We start from the raw sequence: 22,940 nt of genomic DNA, 5'->3' as shown, positions 1-22,940 counted from the left end.
TAGGGAAAAATCTTCCAAGGCTCTGCTAAATAAACGAAGATCACAATCTGTCATTTCCACTCGGATGATTAAACTCTTTGCACAGAGTTTAAAATCTTACATATTATCATCAAGTATGGTGGAAGATGTCACCGTTCTAAGGTCAACTTTTCCAAGAAGAATGCCATGCATAAAGACAGCCATGCAGTTATTTTTATGCTCAAGGAAAAGCCCATGAACTCTTCTGCCAAGATGGCACCAGTGTGCTCTGTAGTTATGATATGGTTTGGTTGAGTCCCCACACAAACCTTATCTTGAATTGTAGTTCCCATAATCCCCGCATGTCCTGGGAGGGACCAAGTGGGAGGTAATTTAATCATGGAGGTGTTTACCCTCATGTTGTTCTCATGATTGTAAGTGAATTCTCACAAGATCTCATGGTTTTATAAGAGACAGTTTCCTCTTTTGCTTGGCACTTCTTCTTCCTGCCATCATGTGCAGAAGGATGTGTTTGCTTCCCTGTCTGCTGTAATTGTAAGTTTCCTGAGTCCTCCCCAGCCACGTGGAACTGTGAGTCAATTAAAATTCTTTCCTTTATAAATTACCCAGTCTCAGGCAGTTCTTTATAGCAGCATTAGAACAAACTAATCAGTAAATTGTTACCAAGAGTAGTGGGGCACTGATCTAAGGATACCGAAAAATCTGGAAGTGACTTTGGAACTGGGTAACAGCAGAGGTTGGAATGGTTTGGAGGGCTCAGGAGAAGATAGGAAGATGTTGGACAGTTTGGAGCTTCCTAGAGACTAGAATGACTTTGACCAAAATGCTGATAGTGATATGGACAATGTAGTCCAGACTGAAGTGGTCTCAGATGCAGATGAGGAACTTTCTGGAAACTGGAATAAAGGTGATTCTTTCTATGTGCTAGCAAAGAGTCTGACAGCATTCTGCCCCTGTTCTAAAGATCTGTGGAACTTTGAACTTGAGAGAGATAATTGAGGGCAGGCATCTGGCAGAAGAATTTCTAAGGAGTAAAGCATTCAAGATATGACTTAGATGCTATTAAAAGCATTCAGTTTTATGTATTCACAAAGATATGGTTTAGAATTGGAACTTATGTTTGAAAAAAATCAGAGAATACAGTTTGGAAAATCTGCGAAATTTTCCCGTGGTAAAACATTTCCTGTGGTATAAAAGAAAAATCCATTTTCTGAGAAGAAATTCAAGTTGACTGCTTTCCTGCGCTGGGCCCTGGGCATCCCTGCTCAATGTAGTCTTGGGACATGGTGCCCTGTATCACAGCTTTTCAGCTCCAGCCATGGCTAAAAGGGGCCAATGTAGCTCAGGCCATTGCTTCAGAGGGTGCAAGCCCTAAGCTTTGGTGGCTTGCACATGGTGTTGAGCTTGTAGGTACATAGAAGTCAAGAATTGAGGTTTGGGAACCTCTGCCTAGATTTCAGAGGATATATGGAAATACCTGGATGTCCAGGCAGAAGGTTGCTACAGAGGCAGAGCCCCCATGGAAAACCTCTGCTAAGGCAGTGCAGAAGGGAAATGTGGGGTCAGAGCCCCAACAGAGTCCTCACTGGGGCATTGCCTGGTGGAACTGTGAGATCATTTTCCTTCAAAACCTAGAATGGTAGATTCACTGATGGCTGGCACCATGCAAGTGGAAAGGCTGCAGATACTTAGCACCAGCCCATGAAAGCAGCTGGGAAGGTGGCTGTACTCTGCAAAGCCACAGGGGTGAAGCTGCCAAAGGCCATGGGAGGCTACCTCTCGCCTCAGTGTGCCCTGGATATGAAACATGGACTCCAAGGAGATAATTTTGGAACTTTAAGGTTCATTGACTGCCTTATTGGATTTTGAACTTGCATGGGGCCTGTAGCCCCTTTGTTTGGCCAATTTCTTCCATTTGGAACAGGTGTATTTACCTAATGTTTGTATGCCCATTGTATCTAAAAAGCAACTAACTTACTTTTGATTTTATAGGCTTATAGGTGGAAGGGACTTGCCTCATCTCAGATGGGAATTGGACTTTTGAGTTAATGCTGAAATGAGCTAAGACTTTGGAGGACTGTTGGAAGGGCATGATTGTGTTTTCAATTATAAAGACATGAGATTTGAGAGGGGCCAGGGGCAGAATGATAGGGTTTGGTTGTGTCCCCACCCAAATCGCATCTTGAATTATAATTCCCATAATCTCCACTTGTTGTGGAAGGGACTTGGTGGGAGGTAATTTAGTCATGGGGGTAACTGCCCTCATGCTGTTCTTGTGATAGTAAGTAGATTTCATAAGATATGATGGCTTTATAATGGGTTCCCCCCCCAACTTCTCTTGGCCTTTATCCTTCTTTCCATCATGTGAAGGACATGTTTGCTTCCCCTTCTACCATAATTGTAAGTTTCCTGAGTCCTCCTCATCTATATAAGTCAATTAAACCTCTTTTCTTATAAATGACTCAGTCTCAGGAAGTTCTTTTTTTTTTTTTTTTGAGACGGAGTTTCACTCTTGTTACCCAGGCTGGAGTGCGATGGCGCGATCTCGGCTCACCGCAACCTCCGCCTCCTGGGTTCAGGCAATTCTCCTGCCTCAGCCTCCTGAGTAGCTGGGATTACAGGCACACGCCACCATGCCCAGCTAATTTTTTTAGTATTTTTAGTAGAGACGGGGTTTCACCATGTTGACCAGGATGGTCTCGATCTCTTGACCTTGTGATCCACCCGCCTCGGCCTCCCAAAGTGCTGGGATTACAGGCTTGAGCCACCGCGCCCGGCGAGGAAGTTCTTTATTGCAGTATGAGAACACACTAATACAAGTGACTTGATAAGGCACAAGGAGACAAGACCTGAATCAGGATTTGTATGTGTCTGAGGGGCAAAAAGGGTGAATGATAACATTTCTATTCTTTCCTACAATCTGGGCCATTCTTTCCTCTCTTCACTGTTTTGCCTGTTTTCCAGTTACTCCATATCCAGTCTCTTCTTGCTGTCTGCCTTATCTTTTCCCCAAGCACTGTGTGTCTTCACAATAAACACTCACTTTTCATGGTTGAGAGAACTTTGTGCTCTGCAATAATGTCATCAAGCCAGGCTCCAGGAGGAGACTGTGGGAAGGTCTCCCACCTCAAGATACTCGCCCAGTGGGGAGAAATCATTGTCTTCTACCGTTTCCTCCCAGACAGATTAAGATGAGCCTTCTCTAAGCAGCATCTGCCCTGTTCCTAGTCTCTGTCCTGGCTGGTCCAGTGTCTATCATAGCAATATCCTCTGTATTTCCAACATATACACACCCCAACCACTGCCTGCCCTGTTCTGTGTTCTCTGTATCTACTGGCCAGCAGCTAATAGTATAAATGTAAAAGTCACTGTTTTCTGGAGAATGTTCCTATCCCTGATTCCTTTCGGGGCTGCACTGTCATGGGATGAGAGAGTGGGCCTTGGCCAGGAATCAGTGATCATGGTTCTGGTTTTGAATCCAGTTTTAATCTAGTGGCAAAAGAATTATCTACATCCTATTTGAGGATATACAGGGATTTTTTTTCCCCCAAGCCTATAAACAGTGAGTTCTCCTTCTCCTCCCGTCTTTGCTAGGATCTTTCTTCCGCTTTTCTTAGGTCTTCTGCCAGCTGGGCTGGAAAGAACAGAATAGGGACATTGCTTATCACCACTCCCTACTTTCCTAAAGGCCAGCAGTTGACTTGCCCAGGTTATCACACACATATTCATGCATATGTTCCACTCATGCAGAGTCTGTGTTATCGCTGGTGTTTACATGGAAGGGGAAGAGAGGTAAACCTGTGACCAGGGCCATTGAGCATGAGCCACTTTCATTTGGGTCAGGGAGGTAAGCAGGCCCACAGAAGCCTACTTGAGAGTATCCCTGCTACATACACACAGAACTGCAGCTTTTGTGTTCACCACTTCTCTAGGGCAGATGACAGTTGAGTGGTGGGCTGCAAGACATTTTCATTAAGGCAAAACTAAGAGGCTGGAAGCAGTTCCACATCCTAGCTTCATCTAGAAGGGACGGGGCTCTGGGAAGGGCCAGCTATTTCTTACCACAAGATGTAAAGCCATGGGGTTCTCCCTACAGTCATGAACTTATGCTTAATCACCCCCAAACCCTCAGCTTTCACACTCGTGATATGTAAAGCTACTTTGTCTCCTGCCCTTTCTAGAGTATTAGTGAAGAACTGCTGACCCTGTTCTATCCATGTAACTCCACCTTCCTCCTATCACTATATGAGGAGTAAGAGAAATTCTGGTTTAGGTAGGTCTGTGACTAGGTCTTTATTTAATTTTCTCCCTTCAGTAAGCCTCTGAATGCTTTTATCATAAACTTTAAAAATAATTCTTTTGGGAAGAGATGACAGTATTATAAAACAATAAAGAAGTTAAAACATATAATGTGTGATCAGGTGTAAATGAAAGGACCCAGAATGGAGGATGGACATGCAATGCTGCCGTTAACCAACCTCTATGACCTTGGTAACCTTTGAGAAGCCAAAGCAGGCACTCAACAGAAACTAAAGCCAATCCTTTCTTTTCTCAAAGCACAGGCTCTTAGATACCCTAAAGCTAGACCCCAAACACAGCACTGACAGAAGACACCACTCACCTACAGGAGAAAACAATCTATTTGGAAATAATAAACATCCTTGGTTATGAGAAACAAGGGAGTTGCTAGTCTGTGAACTCACATATTTTCTGTAACTGTACTGACATTTCTTTTGGAAATTTCTCTTCTTAGGAGTGAATTAATAAGATTTTTCTGGCTGAGGAAAGAGACTCATCCTCAAAGATAGACCCTAGGTAGTGGTGGGGGCAGCCTGAGGTTCTCAGCATTCTTGTCCCTGGCTGGGAATATAGGCTCGCTGGTGGTCATGAAATGAGATGGCTCAGGCAAAGTTGCTGATCCTTAGATTTTATTATTTTTCTGGGGTATCTGTCCTGGTCTTTGCCCACTTGTCTCTGCTATGGCAACCGTGGTGACAGAGCCTCCTTGATGGCTGCAGACTGTGGCCTTAATCGCTTTCCCCTGATCAGGATAGGCAGAAGCCTGTAATCACAAGAAGGCCCATCTGTGGGTTCTTCTTACCTGAGCTTAGAGTTTTTCCTTGTACTCACTTTCTTCCCTTATGTGAAGTCCATGCCTCAGTTCAATTTGTTCTCTAAGGTCAAGCATGTGAGGGCCAGAACCCTGCACAGAGACTGACAATGACATGAATTTTTTACAAGAGACTTTCTTGTTCTTTCCTTTATTTTCATAAGATAAAGCCACTGAAACTGGACCTCATCGTTTTTCTGATTTTATTATTTAGAGAATCCTGTTCCTTCTGCAGCAAGAGCTGGGGTACCTCTTATAAAGGTGTTTACTAATTCCCTGCCCTGAGCATAATGCCTCTTTCCTCTGGTGTGAGGGGCTGCCAAGCCTGCTTCCCTTGCTCGATCTTCTGCTTTGAGTGTTCTGGGATCCTTTCTCTTCCACTGTGGCTAAATACTTATCCTAGCTCTTCCCTGGTGCCTGAGGCTTAAAGATCCAGGGTTCATGGTTTCCAGGATGCTTCTATTCTCCATGTGACCCAAAAACACTTGGAAAGCTGCCATATTTCCACTGGAATGTAACTCTGAGAACTTAGAAGCAAAATGATCTGGGGCCAGGGTTACTTCAAGGGGACATTTCCAGGTGCCACTGAGGCTAGAACTGCTGCTCTACTTTCAAGTCATACTAACTCACTGACAAATTGTCTGCAAAGCATGGCTCTCTGGGATCTTCAGCAACCAACCTCTTTGTGGAATGGAGCATCATGGTCACTAGAACACCTAGATCACCAGATATCGATTTAGCTTTTGAGTCTTTCTAGGTGACTGACTCCAGATCTTGCTTGATCGTAGTTGAGGAGATGAAGGGGTCGTTGGTCTTCACTCTTTCCTTGAACAGCTACCTTCTCTCACATTCTTATCCTCTGGATCATTGCTAATCTATGGCTGGAGTCTCTTGGAGCAAAACTCCCACTCTCATCTCTCACATCATTTCCACCAGTGCTCAACTTGTGGTCAGCTTTGGGCTACTCCTATGGATTGAGAATTCTGCCAGGTTTTGTCCATGACGCGGGGTGTGAGCAGCTAAAAAATTTGTTTGCTATCTTCTTCTGTTTGAGATTGTTTTATGAACAAATGACCAATATCATGTCAAGGTCATCTGGCCTTTCTATCCCATGGGAGGAGTAGCAGGGGAAGTGTGAAGACTGGGTCTCCATCTCTATAATCTTCTTTGGTATTTTCCCCAAGGAGTTTGCCAGTCTCATCTCTAGAGTCAGTCTCTGAAATAGAGGTGGTTAAAGAGAGGAAGGGAGACTAGAGAAGATGCCAGGATTGTCTCTCTCATCTGAAATAATTTTATGGATTCAAAGACCTTAAAGGGCAAAGCCATCTGAAATAGTTTTATGGATTCAAAGAACTTAAAGGGCAAAGCCTGTCTCTGCTGCATCTAAAACCATTTAATATGAGCTTCTAACATCAGCTCAATCCTTAGATCTAGGAAGGAAAGCTCCCACAAGGGACTCACATGACATGCCTGACTACTGAGTGTAATATTTCTTGTTTCCATGTGAGTATGAGACTTTCCAGGAGTGGACAGTGGATAGTAGGCAGCCAGTCAAAGGCAACCCACATACAGGCTTTCTACCCAAATTGGTCCTCCCCGAGTTTACTTGGATATATTTTGTTTGTTTCTGGTCCAGGTTTTCCTGTGAGCTTTTTGATCAGCCATTCCCTGAGTAACTTACTTTTTTTTTTTTTTCTCAGAGATTTCCTTCAGAACCTTCTGTGTTTAGCTTCTGAGTCTTGTAGTAGATTGTTTTTTGGCCCCTCCTCAAGCTATGCTTCATGCATCTCCCCAGGCCTTTCCCTATCTGGATCCTCCCTAGCTGGCACCCTTACATGACAGCCTCCTGGGTGCTTCTATTAATATACAATCTTGGTCCTTTAGTATTTAATACAGAGTGCTGTGAGAGCTTTCCTTGGTAATTTCCTTTAAGGCTGCATCAGTGCCTGAGGTGCTTGGATGAGGTAGGGCTGGCCTCCCTGGTGTTGAATAAACCGTTATTGAAGGTGGTTCTCCAGCTGCTTCCAGATCTGTTTACTGATAGTGCATTCTCTGTGAAGAATGCAGACTGCCTAAAAACAGGGCTGTATGGGGAAAGGTTGTGCACCAAAGAAACTAGGACTTCCTGAGGTTCATGGACCAGAGAATATAACACCATGAACTTCCTAGGTTCTTCTGCAACAAGTGCCATTTTGGATATTGAATTTTTACTGAAATGAGCGACATCTCTTTCTTAGCACTCAAGAAGGATGTGCCACATACTGATCTGGAGAATGGGCAAAACCTTTCCTTTAGCTAGATCCAATCTCTTAAGAGAGCAGTTCGATTTATTTTAAACAATATTGTTTGTTCTGAATCACTCATTTGGTAACTTCTTCTATGACAGGCCTCCTGATTTTTTCTAACTACTTTCTAACTTTCAGAAAAATTCCTCATAGCCTCTCAAATCCTTTAAAAGATTAATAGTGAGGGCATCTATTTGACTTACCTGCCTGTGATAACCAGGCATTTAAGAAAGTTGTAATACAGCTTTGTTATTAAGATTATTAACTGCTTTAATTAAGCACTGTGTGATTTCTTTACCTCCTCAGCTTTTTATTTTCTCAATTCTTAGTTTCATATTTCCTGCCTCAATTCTTCCTTATTCTCAATTCAGTTCTCATGAATCTGCCTGATCCAGGACACCCAGACTGTTTCCAACTATATATACAACTTTACCAGAATTGACAGCTCTTTTCTTTGCTAGTTTTCTTCTATAGCAACAGCTTCTCCATCATCCTCTGCTTCCAAAGGGCCTGTGCCTCAAGCCTCATCTCCCATCTTCTTTGTCTTCACCACAGGAGGCCTTTCAGTTTCAAAAACCCCTTCCATATATCCTATCATTATTTGTATGGGCATTTATGACCTGATTCAAGCCTTGATGAACCCCAAAGGCCATTTGCAAAGCACTCTTCAAAATCTGAATAAAAATGAGGTAAAATATTTTAAAAAGGCATTCCAGGTGAGAAAATAAGACTATAAAAATGGCTCATTGCTTTAATCTACAAAAATGTCAATATTGTAAAAGAGACACAAAGCTGACAACTGCTCCAGATTAATGGAAACTAAAGAGATATGATAACTTAATATAGTACATGGTCCTAGACTGTACCCTGGGCTGGAGGAAAAGAAATTCTATAAAGTATATTACTGGGGAGGTCAATTTATAAAATTGAAAGAGTTGACACATTAAAGTTTCATGTTAACATTGAGTTTAATGTATTGTGTCTTGTCAGGATCACTGAAACTTATGCTATTTGCATATGACATTCAAATAAACACATTACAATATTGCAATCCAGCATAGGAAAAAAAGTCATTCAAACTGAATCAATCCATTGGCACCAACTAGATATGTCTAAATCTTACTTGATTGGTGATGCTTTTATGTGCAATGCTAGAAAGGAAGTACAAGTCCAATGTGCATACTAATAATGCCACCACAAAATCTTACATGAAGCAAATGTTGAAGTGAAATAAGTCTTGAAAATTAATAAAGTTGCATTTAATTGAAAATGTATTTTACACTAGTTCAGGGTTTATATTTAAACTTAAATTAGCAAATTTAACAATTTAAAACTCCGTTCCTCAGATGCTCTCTGCCATACTGAACAGCTCAGGTCTAGAACAAAGCATGAATGCTATGACCTCATCTGTCCCTCTTCTCATTCTCCTGTGTGATTGTAGTCGTGTGGAGAGATGGAAAAGAAAAGATCATGGAGTTATTCCTTATGCTTTAATTAATAATTTCTGATAAAGAAGAGAAAAGGAAGCATCTATTTTGGCACAAAAGGGAATGGGTGAGTTAGTGTCTTGTCCATTGCATTTCTTTCCAATAGGCACTTTTGCATGCCTGATGTGTTTCTGCACCTTCCTTGATGAGAGGAGTGCTGTTATCATCATCATTGGGTAAGTCAAAATCAATCAATCAAACAAACAAACAAACAAACAAAACTGGCTTTTCAACAACTAATAGTTGCACTAGGTTGCTTAAGTTCTCTCCATCTCATTTTGCTTATACATAAAATTATTAAACGCTTGTCTTATTCCTGTCTCAGGTCTATGTATGTATGAGATAATGGTATTTTGTAAACAGTCAAGTGCTCTAAATGTTAAATATAGCAATAATATTACACCGATATACAATATATAGTTTTTATTTTCATGATTATCTCCGTTAGCCAACATAAGGCCCATTTCTTATTTTTCTTTAAAAAAAATTAAATTCATTTCATATTTTAGACTTTGAAAAATAAGAAAAAATTAATGAGAGACACCTGAGGGCAAGCAAATTTTAATATCATATTAAATGTGCTAGATGTCTGTTTTATTTTTTCTCTTAAAGAAATAATATGCTATACATAGAGTAAAAGCCCTTCCATTTACACCATTTTTCTTCCTCCTCTTGGGAGGTAATTATCATTATGAAGTTGGTGAATATCCCACCCATCAAAAGTCTCAGGCTTCCATGAGGCAGTATAGCTTGACATTGAAGATCATAGATGCTGGGGTCAGTGCTGCTACATTTTAATCGTGTGACTTTGAGCAAATTACTTACTTCATCTGAAAAATGGGAATAATAGAGTCTGACTCATATGGTTATTGTGAGGATAAAATTTATCTGTGTTTTTAAAGGTTTGTAATAACTTCTGCATGAATGTTAGTGATTATTATTATTATTATTACAAATATTTGTCCATGTGTATGGTCTGTGTTTATATAAAAGGTAGCAATGTAGTTTATTTTTAGTCAACATTACGTCTCTGTGATGTACCCATGTTGATACACTCAAAGAGTGAATTAATGTTTACCTTTTTATAGCATTCTACTAAATGTTTATATCATAGTTTATTCTTTCCTCATTGACTGATAATTTTACTGTGCCTAGTTTTTTCATTATTATATCTGGAGAGCCCTTGCGTATATTTCCTGGCATACATACACACCTGATTCATCTTTATATTGCAGAAATTAGTGTATTTCCAGACTTAGTAGGTATGGATGAGTCATCGTTAAAGTGAATTGACTTTTCATGTGTTCGTATCTTGGCTCTCTAAGTCCATCATGAGTTCCTGGAGGCAGGAATAATGGGTGTAAACTGGAAGCACAATAAATTGCTGAGATCTGGGATGTGTCAGGCATGTGGCTAGCACAGCCAATCTTCCATGGGTGAGAGGTCAACATGCAGAGGGAAAGACCTATGTCAACGATTTGAGGACCATGCGACAGTGAAAGTCCACTTGAGAGAAAGAGGGTTGTTTTTAAAAGAGAACCTGTAGGTGACATTCATACTGACATGCCATTGTTCTTGGCCTTCTTTAAAGTAGATTTTGATTCTTCAGCTTGGAAAGACAGGGATATTACTTTAATTTTAATGACGACTTGGAATCGGCTAGTCTCAAAACTCTAATGAAAGAGGGATGCAGAAAGAGAATGCTTTGCAGTTTCCCAGTGATATCATGCCATTCCATGCCAGCATGGCTTTGCCTGATTCCTTCTGATTAAAATACCCTTCTTCCCTGGTGAGCCTCTAAACATCTGTAAGAAGCCTCCTAGCCTGGCCTCAGGCTTCTTCATATCATACTGTACTTTTCATATTGATAGTTAAATATTGAAACTAATTCTGCCTCTAGAATTGATAGACTAGCTTATATTGAGCCAACTTTTCTATCAAGAATAACAGGAAGAGATAGCTGTAAAATATACCTTTTGTTCTAAGGCACTGTGGAGTGAGGCAGCAAGGACTAGCAGGGTAAAGGGACTCTGGAGAAGGAAAACCCATTAAGGTGAACATGACATTTTGCACTGCTATTCCCTTTGGAACATTTGCCAATTTATAGGTAATAAAGCTCTACAAAAAGTAAGGAGATTATAAATACAAAATTAATGCTATTGGTTACCCTTGAGGAAAAGGCAAGGTGTCTTGAGATAGGGCACAAAGGAGGTTTTTAAAGAACAGACTGTATTTTATTTTTTAAACTGGATTGTGATTAAATTGCTAATTGGTTCATTATTTTTTTTTAGATTTTCATATTTATATATGTCTATGTGTATATATATATGCAGATATATAATATATTCTGCGTCTGCATTTAGCAAAAAGAAAAAAAGGAAGTAAAAGAAAACAGGCTCTCACCTAACAGTTGTTATCCACAGAGAACATATTCCAGACCCCAGCACAATTGTGTACTTCAGTAATTGCCTCTAAGAGCTGCTAGAAAGCCTGCTTCTCACATCCATCTTTAGTAACTTCTGTTATTCCCTAGTGGTAATAGAAATCTCTAGGCTGGAAGCTCCAAGTTGCTAATTTGCAGGGTTCTCATCCTTAAAAAACTGTTAATCAGAAGCACAAGTATTAAAGTTGCATGTGTGGGCTCATTTTAGGGGAGATTAAGAAATAACTTGAAGAAGGTAAGATTGTATGAAGAGTCTAGTTGTTCAGAGTCACCAACATATAAAAATTCTTATGCCCCTATAGATTTATACATATACACAGATGATGATGTGTACATACATAAGGGATTGTGGGTGTAAACCAGGTGTCCCCAAAGTATGGCCCGTGGGCCGCATGCGGCTCCCTGAGGCCATTTATTCGGCCCCCCCACCGCACTTCAGGAAGGGCACCTCTTTCATTGGTGGTCAGTGAGAGGAGCACAGTATTTGGCGGCCCTCCAACGGTCTGAGGGACAGTGAACTGGCCCCCTGTGTAAAAAGTTTGGGGACGACTAAAAGGAAGAACAGATAAGAATAAAATTCTATTAGGAAAGGGTATGGAGATGCTCATTAAGTTTATGAAGAGATATACTTTGTGAGTTAGGGACAACAGAAAGAAGTAAACAACAATGAGTAGGAAATGAAATGTAGAGAAGAAAGGAATTAAATCATCAATAAAGTTAACATTGCTTTAGGGGAAAAAACTCCACCTCAACAGATTTCTATTGGAAATGAAAATAGAAGAGGTTGTGGTTTCACTCTACAAATTTCATTTTGCTTCCAAATTTCTAAGAGTTTTTCCTTCATGCCCTGTGATATGGTTTGACCATGTCCCCACCCAAATCTTATCTTAAATTATAGTTCCCATAATCCCCATATGTTATAGGAGGGACCCAATGAGATGTAATTGAATCATGGGGGTAGTTACACCCATGCTGCTCTCATGGTAATGAGTGAGTTCTCATGAGATTGATGGTTTTATAAGGGGCTTTTCTTCCCTTGTTTGGCACTTCTCTCTCCTGTTGCCATGTGAAGAAGAACGTGTTTCCTCCTTCTGCTATGATTATAAGTTTCCTAAGGCCTCTCCAGACATGTGGAACTGTGAATCAATTTAACCTTTTTTCTTTATAAATTACCCATTCTTGGGCACACTTTATGGCAGCATGAGAATGGACTAATATATCCTGCCTTATGAAATTTGTAAAGAAAGACTTTGGGCTAAAACTGTTACAGGCAGTTGCCTTTTGACTGGGCACACACCTCTGTAGTCTCTGTGGCTCCTTAAAGTCAATATTACTTAATTTATAATGCTTCAACTCAGAGAATGAATAACTTCAAGTGTAAACACATGGCAGAGTTATGGATATTACCTTCAACAATTGTTAAGAAGGAAGAATGCTTGACCTTAAACAAATCCCTAGAAGAAAACACAATATCTAATATTTCACATATTTCTCAGTAACTCCTAATTAATTCAATATTTAACTTTGATGAAGTAAATATTATTCATGGAATAATATTAGCATAAATATTTTTACTGAATCCGAGGAATACAATCAAAACCACCCAAACCAAATATCTTTTTTCCCTTAAAAAATGGAGGAGGGGTCTCCTAAATGAAAATGATGTACTAAAGATAACACAAAATACAACATAAAAATTTTGTAAGGGTAGACAGGAAGGCAACGAGTCTTTTGGGTCAGTAGTAAAAATACAAGCACCCATTATCTATACAAATAATCTACCCACATGATAAATACATATATAAAAATGTTCAAGTGCATGCAAATGTGGAGCTTTGATAAGTAATTTCTAAACAGAGAGATTCATATCAGGGAATCATTCTTACCAGGTTTTTCCTATCAGACCTTTGCTGCAATTTTCTAGCTGAAGAATTTATTTTTACACATCATCATGTATATTCTCTCCTTGTTTTTTTAGAGACCTTAGGCAAGGTCAAAGAATTAGCATTACCCACTAATATCTGGTAATTCCTTACTGTGTGAATGATTTCAAGAGGTGTTAACAAATTTTTTAATAGATTTGAAACAAAATTAATTAGCATTTACTTCAATTTTTACAAGCACTTAAAATATTTGACATATAATTTTTTAGGCAGAAAATAAATTGTGCTATTAATTGTAAAGGTAAAAAGAACCTGTTGCAACTCATTAAATCCTCCTCCCATCTCCAATTAATAGCAACTTCAGTAACCACTGCTAAAATATATCCTGTATTCATCTCATATTTCCACTTCTCTAAAACATAGTGGCTTAACAAAAATATTTATTTTCTCACAATCTCTGTTGATTAGAAATTTGTGGGTGATTATTAGGGTGGCTCTGGCTTGCGATATCTCATGGTGTTGCAATTAAGATGCTCACTGAGATCCCAGTGGCCATTTGAGCCTGTGAGATCCACTTCCAAGACTGTACACTTTCATAGCTATTGATAGCAGGCCTTTCAGTTCCTCCCTGATTGTTGATAGAAGGCTTGTGTTCCTTGCCACATTGCCTTCCTCATAAGGCTTCATGAGTAGTCTCATGTCATGGCAGCTGGCTTCTTCCAGAGTAGGTGATCCAAAAGAACAAGACAAAAACTGCAGTGGCTTTTATAATCTAGCCTCAGTACTCATGCAGTATCATTTCCACAATATCCTATTTACTACCGTATCAGTTTGTTCTTGCACTGCTATGAAGAAATACCTGAGACAGGGTAATTGATAAAGAAAAGAGATTTCAATTGACTCATGGTTCTGTAGGCTGTAAAGGAAGCATAGAGACTTCTGCTTTCTGGGAGGCCTCAGGAAGCCTCCAGTCATGGCAGAAGGCAAATGGGGAATGAGGCATCTCATATGGTGGGAACATGAGCAAAAGAGAGCAGGGGTGGGAGTGCTACATACTTTTTAAAAACCAGATCTCATGAGAATTCTGTCATGAGGATAGCACCAAGGGGATGGTGCTAAGCCATTCATGAGAAATCTCCCCCATGATTCAATCATCTCCCTCTAGGCCCTACCTCCAACACTGGGGCGGACAATTTGACATGAGATTTGGGTGGGGACACAGATCCAAACTATGTCAACTACAAAATCAGTTGTACTCAATGTGAAAGGGTACTTCCCTTTTTGGATAAATTAGAGGTCATCTTGGAGGTTGCCTTGCACAGTGTGCTCTCTGTCTCACAGTGATTCACATATTTCCTACATGCAGTATATTCTGAACCCCCACTCCCCCTAAAACCCCATTCCATTATACCACTAGTTCAAATTCCAGAATTTGTCCTGTAAGTAAAAACCTCACAACTAACAATGCTTCTCAGATATACTTCTTTGAATACAACTCCTCCAGTACAGTTTCTTTGGATCATAAGATCTGTGAACCATAGAAATAAGTTACCTGTTTCCCTATACACCCACCCAGCACAAAATAGTCATGGGATAGTCATAGGATAACAATTAAATACACTTCTATTCAAAAAGGGGAAAAATGAGAGGCATATAGGTGTAACTGAAATCACAGCAAACCAATGTTGGAAGTTCCTTCATTAGGACTCAGTTTTATTCCTGTCTGGGAATAACTGTATGGCTCTTTGCTCTGCTCTCTAGGCTCTTGGTTCTATCCTCTCAATTATTCTTCTTCTTCCATGAAAAATAGTCTATATTTACAGCTGCAAAGCTTTCTTAGCCTTCTAGTCAATAAAATCTTGAGATCCTAGAGGCCTTTAAAAATTTTTTATATTATCTCCATTCCTTCCAGTCCAAGCTGGCAGTGTTCCTGCTAATTGAATAATTAAAAATCAGAACAAAACTCTGTGGGCCCATTGTGAATCATTTGGAATTTAATTCTTTGTATAAAAGCCACACCCACAAACTTATTTAGATTACCCTTTCTCTATCTTAGCCTTTTCTTGAGACTGTGGAGGGGCAATACTTTCAGGCTTTTTAGAAGTCTTATTGTTTGATTGAAGTTTCTCTGAGGTGCCACCTTAGCTCTTCCTAAGGTGTTAACAATGATTTTTACTGCTACATCCTTGGCTTTATCCTTAGATCATGTTTGTCTGGCAGGCCATTGTGTTTCATCTTTGCTTGGAAACCATTTCTTAATTTTAGCAGTTTTGGTATCTGGAGAAATGTTCAGGATCGTCAAATCTAGTGTCTTTTTTGTTTAACAATTTTTTCTTTAGGTTCTCTCTTACCTCTTTCATTTTGCTATAATCAGGAAGAAGTTTGGGAAAACTCCTTAGCAGATGACTGTCGATTCATTAACCACATTTTTCCTTTCCACATGACTGCAGGTAATAGTGTTGCTAAACTTTCTATTAATTCATAGCAAGAATTCCTTTTCCCTCATTTTCCTTTAATGCCTCATTATGTCTCCTCAGAAGCTGTCAGACTTCTCCTTACCATCTGTTCAAGGAATGTTAGGTTTTCACTCTCCTCCCTTCAAAGTTCTTCCACATTCTTCCCACTGCCTGGATTTAGAGCCACTTCCATATATTTAGGCATTTGTTACAGCATTAGTTAGTTATTGTTGCCTAACAAATTACCACAAACTTATGGGCTTAAAAATAACAAAACTGTTTCTAATTTTCGGTCATTCATGAATTTAGAAGCGACTTACTGGTGAGGTCTGGCTTGATGTCTGTCATATACTTGCTATCAAGGAGTTGGTCTGGTCTACAGTCATCCAGTGCTAGAGGGTTCATTTCCAAGATGGTTGATTCTCATGAAGATTGGCAGAAGGACTCTGTTTTTTCTTGACTCTTTTCAGGAGGATTTAATTCCTTACCCTATGGCCCTACCCATAGGATTTCTTGAGTTTCTTGCGATATGGAAACTGTCTTCACCAGGCATAAGTGGTCGATGAGAGTAAGATAGATGCCTCAATATCTTTTATGACATAGCTTCATAAATTACACATCATCATTTCTTCATTGGCCTGTTGATTACACAAGTTAACACTATTCAATATGTCAGGACAGTACATCAAGGCTTATGTCTTAAGATGAAGAAATCATTGCAAGCACAAGGATATTGTTAGCACAAGGATATTTGCATTTGCTTTGGCCTCAACTTGAGCCACCTTTTCATCAGATATTTGCAAAGGTGACACATCATCATTTAGGTCTCTGATCAAATGTCATCTCTCAAAACATTTTTTCTTTCCCACCAATATGTTATATTTTTTCAATGCTTCTTTTATATTATACCATTTTACTTTCTTCATAGCTTTTGTTACTGAGACGATTCAAATGTTTTTGATTACTTATTTATTTAATTGTGTATGTGTGTATATATATACGTGTGTGTGTATATATATACACACACACATATATGTATTGGTTTATTGTCTGCCAATAGAACTATAAGCTTCTGGAGTGAAGGAAGTTGTCTATCTTTTTCACTGTTCTATCATCAGTGTTTAGAGTAAGGCTAGGAGTTATTCAATAAATATGTGTTCAACTAATGAAGAAATGCACCCCACATGAATTATAAATTACATTTCTCTTTATAATAGTCTATTTCAAGAAATAATTTAAGCCAATGCAGAAAGACTAAGGCATTATCCAATATGGAACAATATACAATTAACAAGGACTAGGTTCAGATCTGCTTGGGCATAAAATGTTTTATAATCATTTAGATTCTCTATATTAATGTTTTCAAAGTAGATCTACCTAAGAATTTTTTTTTTTAAACTGAGCAAGATTTAAACAGCCCTGCCTATTTCTGCAAGAACCTGAGACTCATGCTAGAAAACTAAGACACAGATTATACAGGTTACAAATCAATGTAGAATACCATGTGCATAGTGATGTGGACATGGTAGAGAGCAAGTACTTTCCAGAAAATATTAGGACACCATCTGATAGAGTCTCATCGAATGTCTAGCAGTTGGGAATGTAAAGGAAAGCAAAGCACCACAAATCACTGAATAGCTGTATAATAACATTAAGACTCTTTGGATGAGAATCTACAAAATTGAGCAATATAAGGGTAGCAAAATTTAAAATTGTCTACTTGCTATTTCCTCACCCTGCACCATATCAGATAATTTTATCAACATAGACATTGAGTTTTATATATTAGTCAGGATATGTTGAATGGACACCACAGACAAACAACTAAAACTAGATTAAACACGTACAGTTGTTTCTTGTATGTAGCACATCAATCCTCATAATAGAAACACTGAGAGAAGCTGGAGAAAACACAGTAAACATCTATTGGAAATATTGTTAAGTCATCGAAACAGCAAGCCCTTGATGGGCCAGCATCTTAGTGAGAAGAGGAACTCACTGAAGTGAACATGACATTTTATGCTGGGTATTTTTTTTTCTTTGGTCTCAATCTATTTGCTGATTCATAAGCAGCATTGCTGACAACTAATAAATCAAGCAGAAAGAGTTCACTAAAAAGTACAGAAGCTGAGCATAGCCTTCAGTAGTCTCATGGGCTTAGGGAGGAAATTTAGGCATTCAGGGCTAGCAGGCAGCTCAAGAAGCTCAAGATTGGAAGGGAGGGTCAGTATTTTGAAGAGCAGAGAAAGTAAACTGTCAGTTTGAGCTGCTTTTCCCTGAAAGACTTTGTCATTCATAAGTGAAACAGACTGAGCATCTGGGAAACTGAGCAGAAAACAGTTGCTAAATGCCTAATGGTTTAAGTATAGTTATCTATAGTCCACTGTGAGGAGAGATAAAACTTGGAACTAAAAGCCTACCCAAATTAAAAGACCCTAGTAAAGAGTCCAGCCTTCCATTGAGACACCTGAAGAACTATAGATAGATGAGTCCTTTAAAAGTCTGATTGTAATAGGCTGTGGGTCTCTTTGGAGTCATCCTATTAGGTGTTCATGGAGTTTCCTGGCTCTGAATTTCTATTTCTTTCCCCAGACTTGTAAAGTTTCCTGCCATTATTTCTTTGAATATATTTTCTGTTCCTTTATCTCTCTTTTTTCTTTTTGGTAGTCCAAAAGTGCATATATTATTTAGCTTGATGGTGTCCCATAAATCCCTAAAGCTACCTTCACTCTTTTATATTCTTTTTTTTTTTTTTACTCTTCAGATTGAATTATTTCCATTGATCTGTCTTCAAGTTTTCCTATCTTTTATTCTACTTGATCTATTTTGCTATAGAATCTCTTTATGGAATTTTTGAGTTCAATTATTAAAATTTTCAGTTTTATGATTTCTGTTTAGTACTTTTAGTATTTTTTCTTTGTCAATTTTTTTTTTTAAGCATTTCTCTTTAGGGCCATCTTTACGACTGATTTTTGAATTCCGTTAGGTGAATCACATTTATCCATTTCACTACAGTTGGCTTCTAGAGATTTATCTTGTTCTTTTATTTGTAACATATTACCTTGTTTCTTAATTTTTCTTGGGTTGATTTCTTGATTTTCTGGGTTGGTGTCTGCACATTAGATAAGACAACCACCTCTCAGAGAATGAAATATGATCCCAAATCAACAGGGTAATCCTGGATAAAGTTATTTATTCTAACATTTTGGGAGAAGCTAAAAAGAATCTTCTCTTGGAGGAAAGCTACATTTCCCAAGAATTTCAATTTTTCTTAAAACAAAATCTCACATTTATTAAAAGTTCACAAGGCATACCAACAAATAGAAACAAGAGGAAAAGTAGACAATAGAAACAGTCACACTAATGATCCAGGCATTAAAATTATATTGACCATACTTAAAACTAACTATGACTGTTATGTCCAATAAGGAGATAAAAAGAATCAGAGAGTAAAAATGGTGAACAGGAGGCAAGACTAACTTGCAGTTCCTACTCGAACAGACAGAGCAACATGTAGAAACTCACATTGCGAACTGTTGCTCTAAGAGCTACCACAGAAACACACCAGGAAAGCTGAGAGAATCCACAGATGTTTTGAAGGAGGTGGTTTGCTGCTGCAGGCTCCTTGAGACAGCCAAAAACTGTGACTACCTGAAGTGTGAGAGGGGGAATGTCTACCCCTGACACACATTCTCACTGAGGAACCTGAAGGTCAAGATCATGGGAGAAGGATTTGACCATATCTGGAGCTGAGATGAATTTAGAGAACTGAGCAAAATACAGAAATACAGGAAGCAGCAGGAAGATCCCTGTGGGTACTATTGGTCCCCAAGGAAACCATTCCTGACTTTGTCTTTTAGGAGTCCTTGGGGAAGGCTGCCAGTGGAACTTGGGAAAAAAAACCACAGGAAGAAGGAAACTTCCAGATAAACTTTGTAACAATTTTGACCAAATGCAAGGTGTCCTGGATGGAATCTAGTGGGGAGGGGTGAGTAGGGTATGCAGATACAAGCATAGGAACTGTTGCGGGTGGGGATGTGTAAAATCTGAAAGCCCTGTTTACTTTCTCAGTGGGGAGGCTTGTAGCCTGCTCACCAGCTGCCTGGAAATAAACTGAGTTTTGTTGGGGGGCACAGCATGAGTGAGACTGGCCTTTTGGGCTGTGTAGGAGCTGGGTGAGGCTGTCACTGCTGGCTTTCCCTCATTTCCCTGGCAACTAGTATGATGCAGCAGAGACTTCTATTATTTCCCTGGGGACATAATCACATTGGCCTAAGAACCACACCCCTTCTCCCATAGCAGCTACAACAAGCCCCACCCAAGGAGTGTCTGAGCTCAGACACACCTAACCCTGCCCCAGCCTGATGGTCCTTCTCTACCCATCCTTGTAGCTGAAGTCAAAGGACATAATTTCCTGGGAGCTCTATGGTCCCACCTAATACCTGAGAAATCCAAATACTTATCCAGGCAACCCTAGGGCAAACTTACATCCTCCCTATACTACTGCTGCTGATGCTCTATTGAAAGTGCCACCTCCTGGCTGGAGGCCAATCAACACAAAACCAGCACACTAAACAAAACTACAACAAATGACCCTCATAGAGTCCAGTTCACTCTCCCACTACTTCCACCAGAGCAGGTGCTGCTATCCATAGCTGAGAGACCTAAAGATGGATCACATCACAGGACTCTGCAGACACTTCCTAGTACCAGCCTGTAGCCCCAGTGGTTGGCTAGACCCAGAAAAGAAATAACAATCACTGCAGTTAGACTCTGAAGAAGCCCCATCACTAGAGAAAGGAAGAGAGCACCACATGAAGGGAATGCCCCATGGGCAAAATAAATCTGAACAAAAGCCCGTAAGCCCTAGATCTTCCCTCTGACATAGTGTATTTAAGTGGGAAAGACCTAGGAAAACAATCTTGGTGATATGAAAAAACAAGGGTATTACACACCCCCAAAAGATCTCACTCTCTTATCAGCAGTGGATACAAACCAAGAATAGATCTCTGAATTGCCAGAAAAAGAATTCAAAAGTTTGATTATTCAGCCACTCATGGAGGCACCAAAAAAAAGGTGAATACCAACTCAAATACACTTAAAAAGAGATACAGGATATGGACAGAAAAATCTCCAGAGAAATAGATAACATAAATAAAACACAATCACAACTCCTGGAAATAAAGTACATACTTAAAGAAGTACAAAATACAATGGAAAGTCTCAGCAGTAGAACTGAACAAATAGAAGAAAGAACTTTAGAGCTTGAAGACAGGCTTTTGAATTAACCCAATGAGGCAGAGACAAAGAAAAAAGAATTTAAAAGAAATGACCAAAGCCTCCAAGAAGTTTGGGATTATGTTAAATAACCAAACCTAAGAATAATTTGTATTCTCCAAGAAGAAGAAAAATCTAAAAATTTGGTAAACATATTTGAGGGAATAATCGAGGAAAACTTCTTGCATCTTGCTAGGGATTTAAACATCCAAAGACAAGAAGCTTAAAGAACTCCCAGAAAACACACTACGAAAAGATCATTGTCTAGGCACATAGTCATCAGTTATCTAAAATTAAGACAAAGGAAAGAAAGAATCTTAAGAGCTTTGAGGCAAATGCATCAGATAACCAATAAGGACAAATTTATCAGATTAACAGCAGATTTCTCAGCAGAAATGCTACAAGCTAGAAGGGACTGGAGTCCTATCTTTAGCGTATTTAAAACAATTATGAGCTAAGAATGTTGTATCCAGCAAAACGAAGCTCCATAAATGAAGAAACAATACTGTCTTTTTCAGACAAACAAATGCTGAAAGAATTTGCCACTACCAAAACAGCACTATAAGAACTGCTAAAAGAAGCACTAAATATTGAAACAAATTCTCAAAATATATCAAAATAGAGCATCCTTAAAGCATAAATCTCCCAGGACTGACAAAAACAAAAACACAGCACAATAAAAGAAAAAAGGCCAAGATATTCAAGTAACAGCTAGCATAATGAATAGAATAATACCTCACATATCAATGCTAACATTGAATATAAATGGCCTAAATGCTCCATGTAAAAGATACAGAATGGAAACAAATTTACCAACCAAGTATCTGCTGTAAGAGACTCACCTAACACATAAAGACTCACATAAACTCAAGGTAAAGGAGTAGAAATAAATAGTCCATACAAAAGAACACTAAAAGCAACAGGGGGAGCTATTCTTATATCAGATAAAACAGACTTTAAAGAGAAAAAAGTTAAAAAGAGACAAAGGGGGCCATTATATACTGATAGAAGGACTAGTCGAACTGCAAAATATGACAATCCTAAATACATATGCCCTTAACACTGGAGCTCTAAAATTTATAAAAGAATAACTACTAGACCTAAGAAATGAGATAGACAGCAACACAATAATAGTGGGGGACTTCATTACTCCACTCAAAGGACTGGACAGGTCATCAAGACAGAAAGTCAACAAAGACACAATGGATTTAAACTATGCCCTAGAACAAATAGACTAAACAGATATTAATAGAACATTCTACCCAGCAACTGTAGAATATACATTCTATTCATCAACGCATGGAACATTCTCTAAGATAGAACATATCATAGGCCACAAAACAAGTTTTAACCCTCCTACATTAAATCAGGAAGAAATAGAAGCTCTGAACAGACCAATAACAAGCAACAAAATTGAAATGGTAATAAAAAAATTGCCAAAAAAAAGTCTGGGATCACTCAGATTCACAGCTGAATTCTATCAGACATTTAAAGAAGGATTGGTGCTAATCCTATTGACACTATTCCAAAAGATAGAGAAAGAGGGAATTCTCCCTAAGTCAGTCTGTGAAGCCACTGTCACCCTTATGCCAAAACCAGGAAAAGACATAACAAAAAGGAAAACTATGGACTGATATCCCTGATAAACAAAAATCCTCAACAAAATACTAGCCAATCAAATCCAACAGCATATCAAAAAGATCATCCACCATAATCAAGTTGGTTTCAAACCAGGATGCAGGGATAGTTTACCATATGCAAGTCAACAAATAGAATTAAATAATTTTAAATAAATAATTTTAAATTAAATAATTTTAAATAAATTATAAAATTTAGAATTAAATTATTATAAATAAATAAACAGAATTAAAACCAAAACTCAGGTGATCACCTCGATAAACATAGAAAAAGCATTTCACAAAATCCAGGATTTCCTTATGATTAAAACCCTCAGCAAAATTGGCATAGAAGGGACATAGCTTAAGGTAACAAAAGCCATCTGTGACAAACCAACCCACAG

Source organism: Saimiri boliviensis, chromosome 1 (genome assembly GCF_048565385.1).
Source record: "Saimiri boliviensis isolate mSaiBol1 chromosome 1, mSaiBol1.pri, whole genome shotgun sequence".
NCBI lineage: Eukaryota > Metazoa > Chordata > Mammalia > Primates > Cebidae > Saimiri > Saimiri boliviensis.
The sequence above is the reverse complement of the archived record's forward strand: the minus strand, read 5'-3'. Positions refer to the sequence as shown.